The sequence below is a fragment of the Lagopus leucura genome, unplaced genomic scaffold (genome assembly GCF_019238085.1).
Source record: "Lagopus leucura isolate 7727_CA_CO unplaced genomic scaffold, USGS_WTPT01 Super-Scaffold_100157, whole genome shotgun sequence".
NCBI lineage: Eukaryota > Metazoa > Chordata > Aves > Galliformes > Phasianidae > Lagopus > Lagopus leucura.
Genome location: NW_024962334.1, coordinates 27,157,925 through 27,163,924, shown reverse-complemented (window position 1 = coordinate 27,163,924; position 6,000 = coordinate 27,157,925). Strand labels below are relative to the sequence as shown.

At 39.7% G+C, this 6,000-nt stretch overlaps 1 protein-coding gene across 5 annotated transcripts in view; it reads right to left on the bottom strand.

Moving 5' to 3' along the window:
• SLC25A13 (solute carrier family 25 member 13) overlaps nucleotides 1–6,000 on the bottom strand; it is a 98,648-nt gene that overhangs the window by 16,230 nt on the left and 76,418 nt on the right. The window lies entirely within an intron of this gene.

Genomic DNA, 6,000 nt, shown 5'->3' with positions numbered 1-6,000 from the left:
AAAGAAAAGAAAAGAAAAGAAAAGAAAAGAAAAGAAAAGAAAAGAAAGAGAAAGGACTAATTGAAAGTTTTTCTGACTAGTTTTGGATATGCAGGCTGTGCTGGCATTATCAGCCAAGGCACAAATTTGAGATAAATCCCTTCTAGGAATTCTAATCATAAACATTACCACAACTGGTGTGTCATTTCCTCACAGGATCATTTACTAAACTCTTATTGTTTACCACTTCTTTGGCATCACAGAAATAGCTTGCACAAAATCAGGGAGTGGCACTGCACGTTATAAAGAAAAGCACTATCCACCAGAATGATTACTTGTAAAAGTAGTTGGACTTCATGATCCCTATGGGTCTCTTCCAAATCAAGATATTTTATGAGTCTAGCATTTTAATAAAAATCCCATTTAAATATTTTATGGATACGAGTTTCTAAGCAGTACAAAATAAGTGTATTTAAATGAGCAATTGAAATATGTCCTTGGAAACCAAGAAAATATAAGTTCAACTGACTTTAACAGGACCTTATGCATGTTACTCTGATAGACAGGCATAAGACAAAACATTACCTCATCTTGCACAATCACTTCAGTATTCTATTGTGATCAGAAATTACATGAGATGTATTAAAAATACTGAAAATCAGAAATGTATTCTTTCTCATTTCTGCCAACACAAATGGTATTCTGAGCTAGGGATAGATGATACTTTCCCTGACTGGGATACACAGTCTTTATACTTCTAAGAACAGTTGCCATCTACAGAACATCTGCAGCTAAATAAGAATTTACCACCCCTGAGCTTCCATGCCCTGGTGCTTTCACAGCAACAAATAAAAGCAGAAATAAGATAAACAGAGGAGAGAAATGCCTTCTGCAGAAGCTGAGTGACCTGAAATACTTTCTTACACATGCAGTTCTGAATTTGAGATAAAGGCAGAAAACAACAAAAATAGTTGCTTTCTACCTTTGAAGAACTCTGGGGATTCAACCCAGCAGTTAACCTAACAAGTCGTATGTGTCAAGTCTTACTGTTGCAATTATGGATAAAATGAATACCATGGACAAATGAGGAACTCATGAGTGAGCTCAGATGCAGAAGGTAAAAAAAGAAAAGCGAACTGGGTCTTCTACCTTGGAGAAATGCAGAAGCACTGCTTGGGCATGCAACAGTGGAGTCAGAATAGTCAGGGGTCAGCTGGTGCTGGACCCAGTGAGTTGCAAATGCTTTTGTGAGCATATCAGCAGCTCAGGACAACTAAGGGAATTGTGAGGCTGTTGCTCAGTGGGGCAAGACACTTGGTGACTAGGGGCATGGAAAAGGAAGAGAAATTACTTACTTGCCTCACTTCTTACTAGTAAAATCTGCTTTCAGGCTTCTCAGTTCCATAAGCATATTAGAAAAGTCCGCAGAAGCATACCATCACCTACAGTAGACAGAGCACTTAAGCCCTCTGCACACAGACAATCCATGAGAGCAGATGATGCATCTCCAGTGGTGCTGAGATAGCTGGTTGATGTTCCTGTGAGTTGGCTATTGCCTTCCAAAACTCAAATCAGTCAAGGGGTTTTGTACAATTGGGAAAAAAAGACAAATACTACACCCATCTTGAAGAAGAGCAAGAAGGAAGATCTGAAAAACTACAGCTGCTTGGATACACCTCAGTCCCTGGGAAATTTATAAAGCAAACTATCCTGGAAGCTGTTTCCAGGCACATAAAGGACAAGGGAGATGTTGTCAACAGCTAATAAGGATGTTCCAGATAATGGCTGATGAACCTAATCGCCAGACTTGTAGACAAGCTGGCAGAAAGGGATGTTGTAAATTGTGACTATGGGCAAAGTTTTGAAATGATCTGCTGTAGAATCGTCATAGCCACATCAGTGGAATATGGGCCGCACTCTCGGCCGATTAGTGGATGATACTGAATTGGAGGAGTAGGCTGCTATTCACAGGGACCTTCACAGCATGGAGAAATAGGCTGCCAAGAACATCATGAAGTTCAGAACAGCAATTGCAAAGTCCTGTATTTGGACTGGAACAGCGCCCTGCAGCAGTACAGGCTGAGTCTGAGTAGCCAGAAAGCTGGTTTGCAAAAAAAGTCCAGGGGTGCCGGTGGACAAGTAAAAAACAGGTCAGCAATGCCTCTGTGCAGTAAAAATGAACAGTCACATGCTGTGCAAGGATGCAAGGGAACTGATATTCCCTTTCCGCTCAGCACTGGTGAGATTGCATCTGGAACCCAGTGTCCAGTTCTGGGCTCCCAAGTACAAGAAGGACATTGCCACACCAGAAAAAAAGTCCAGTGCAGGGCTGTCAAGTTGGGCAGGAAGCCCATGGTGTGTGAGGAAGGAGAGGCTGAAGGAACTCAGTGTGCCAAACTCTGAGAACAGTAGGCAAAGGAGAGATTTACTGCTTTCTTGCCTAAAGGGAAGGTGTAGGGAAAGCAACTCTTGTAGGAAAGTTTTGGGTTGTGTTTTTAAAATCTACGAAGGTGGTCAAACACTATGTCTGCTTGCCCCGATGTCCTGCAGACTGGTTTTCCACACAAATTGATCAGATTCTAACATCAAAACTACAAAGTACATCAGTACACAGAGCAGAGATCTCGACAGAGTGCTACTGTGAATTGTTTTGTCGCTAGCATAGTAGAGCCCCACGTTAACACAACAAGGAATCATCTGGAAGACTATTAATCTCCTGAGTACAGAGGAACATCAGTGATCATCAAATGCAATTTGTCTAGACTAGAATACTATGATAATTAGGATTATAATCAATGAAATATTCACTCAGCCAGGTGCAAAGAAGTTATACATAACATTTCCTTTGTTAATTCATTGACACGAAACCTAAGATTTATTTATCTGTGCATCGGTTTTCTTTGCTAAGGAAAGACAGGAACACTGAAATTACCTGTATCAGGGAAGTTTGAGAGTTTTAATCTACAAAATGCGTTTCCTAGTTAGAAATTAAGGCAAAACATACTAACTCAAACAAACAGCAGACCTTGTTGAGACGTGCAAGCATTTGCCTCACAAAGCTAGGACTGACTTGCATAACTCCTTGCATCTTCTGGCTGCAGTTGTAGTTAATGGAAGTACATTCTTCCATATTGACTACTATATGGGACATAATGATTTTTCACCTACATTTTAGCATAGATTTTAGCAAGATTCATAGGGTCTAAGCAGAAAGTGCTGGACTGATTTGTTATGGTCAGAACTGCTTTCAAGTTGATGTATTTCTGAACTGGGAAAACAATTTTTAAAGCAGTCCATGCAACGTAGTAAACAAAGCAGCACCAAAGCAGAGAGAGAAACAGAGAAGTCAGCGTGCAGCAGACTGGATGAAATCACTCCTGATTTAAGAGGTTTGTAGCTTTTCAATACAGAAGTAATCTCACATTGACAAGCAGTGGAAACACTTCTGCTGTGCTAGGAACTTATGAACTTGACTGGTAAAGCTCTCATTCATCACAGAAAAATATTAAAAAATGCCTGTGTTCCTATTGTAAACAATTATCACACGATGGCAATATTAGTTCCAACTTAAGACCAGAACTTCTGGACTCCATCTTCCTATTAAGTATGTGCTATCCCGCCATTGATCTCACCACTCTAACAAGTCAACTTTTTCCACTGCTGGCAATACAGTAAAGTCAACAATTTTGGCTTTCTATGCATTTCAGCAGGCAACTATCAGGCTGAGAGAATCCCTTTCTGTTCCACCTCAAAGCAAGACCTTGAAAAAGATTCTGCAAGCAACAGAGGATCCTGTCTCTGCGCAGCTTCTTGTACCATCCCATCCAATGGCCTCCTCTCGGGACTCAGCTCTACTGATGCTTGTTAATGGCCACCAATGCAGACATCAGAAGTGAATCGTTGGACAGTCACTTTCTCATGCTGACACTGAGCAGTGGTGGAAACTGCTGTAGAAAACTGCAGCCAACCCTTCTTAGGGCAGTTTTACAAGAATTTCTAACAGGTCAGATCCAAAAAGAACAGAATGCACTTGAAATAAACCAAGCTGATGGAATACTTAATTCTTGTTACTTTTGCTTTCTCTGCACCAATCACACGGAAAAAAAAAGAAAGAAAAAAAAAAAAAAAAACAAAAAACAAACACAACCAGATTTATACCAAACAGAAAAAAAAAGAAAAAAAAGGAAAAAAAAACATAGACAAAACCCTGTTATTGAGCACCTACAACTAAATTTTGGACTATATTAAAAAAAAAAAAGAAAAAGAGAGAGACGTAATTAAAAAGCATCTGTTTCAAATGAAAAATCCTGAAATGAAAAGTCTAGAATTTGCTTTCAACACTTGCAAAACTAAGCGAATCAGTTGGTCCTAAATCACTACTAACATACAGAAGTGTTTAAACACCTGGAATATTTACACAAAGGCCCACACATAACAAAGTTCAAGACTCACAAAACAAACTATTTTGTAAAGCAGTTATCAGTTCTTGTCCTTCCACAGTAATAGCCATGGATGCTTCTTAAGTTCAACTAAAATAAATACATTTGAGGCATCAGACATCCTTCACAAGGATGTAAAAGAGAGCTACACTGAAAGCCCTACAATGCAAAAGAAAGTTCAGACCGCATTAAGAGTTCACATGTGAAGCGGTGAGACAGACACAAAACCCTCATTTCTGTTTCAGTCGTAAAGCTAACTGACTAGTTAACAGCACAAGCTTTCCAAATTTATCAATGTAATTCAGTTCTATTTCTCTTTTCTGTTTTTGTTTGCTCAGGCTGTTTTTTGGAGAAGACAAATACAGACCTCACGAACCACAAGGAACAGAACTTGGGAAAGATTCAGAAACAGAGACAGAAGAGTGAAAAAGTGAAAACCTTTATGGGTTGCTATTTTATCTTTTTTTTAAGAGGAGGAGGTGAAGGGACTTAATGAACGACCCAGTGAAACCGTGTGGTTTGGGATTAAAGAACAGTGTCTGTCCCAGTGCACATCTGAGCTGTAACAGCTCACATTCAGAAGGTGCACTCCTTGCAAACAGTCCCAAAGTACATACTTCAGAAATCACAAATAAGCCATAATACGACTTAAGACATTAATGCCGTTTAAAAGTGGAAAAAATACAGCAAACGCTCCTGAGCAACCAGTAGAAGGTTATCAGGAAAAACAAATGAATAAACACTAGCTGTAGTAAATCAGCTGCTCATTCTTTCTCACGTTGCATTTTATTTATAACAGTTCAAGCACAAGTCAGTAGCTGCCCTCCATTCCTGCACAGCCTCAGGGATGCAGACTGTTCAGTTGTAAATGCTCACCCGAATCAACACCATAATGTCATTTATTAGGCGTTTACACAATAGCATCAGCTTCAGTAAAACACCTAAAAAATTAGCAAGTCGATTTAAAGGGAAAAACGACTCCCCATTAAATCCTATTCAGATCTGCTACTTCTCACCAGGCCAAAGCATACATACATCTCCTCCCGGGCAGGCTTCCTCTTTGTAATGTTAAAAGAACGATTTAAAAGGATTGCGGGTGAAAAATGTGGGTGACATTTAAATATTGTTGAGGAGGGGGATGGGGCTCATTTGGTGTTATCGAAACATCTTCAGTTTACAGTTTCATTGCTGTAAATAAGAAACGGAAGAATACTGCCTGCTGCACTACAAAGACCGGGACAAAAAGACAGCATGAAGCTTTCTCCTGGAGAGCAGGCTACAAAATCTGAGGAAACACCATACGGTGCTCTGGTGTATGGAATTTATTAATTTTTGTTCTGAGCATAATGGGTATTTCAAAGTATTCCAAGACCTTTCATAGCCCTCCATATCTTGTCCACCTCATCTGAAGGCGGAGGGTAGTATGTCCGCCCTTTCGATTATTTGCAGCATACACCCTGTTAAGATTCAACAAAGATGTTTTTAACCCTTCTGCAGTCTGTGTGTGTGGTTGTGTGTGTGTATCAGTCTAACATTAAATCCAACTTTATTTCTAGATATTTATGCACATATATGTGAGAAC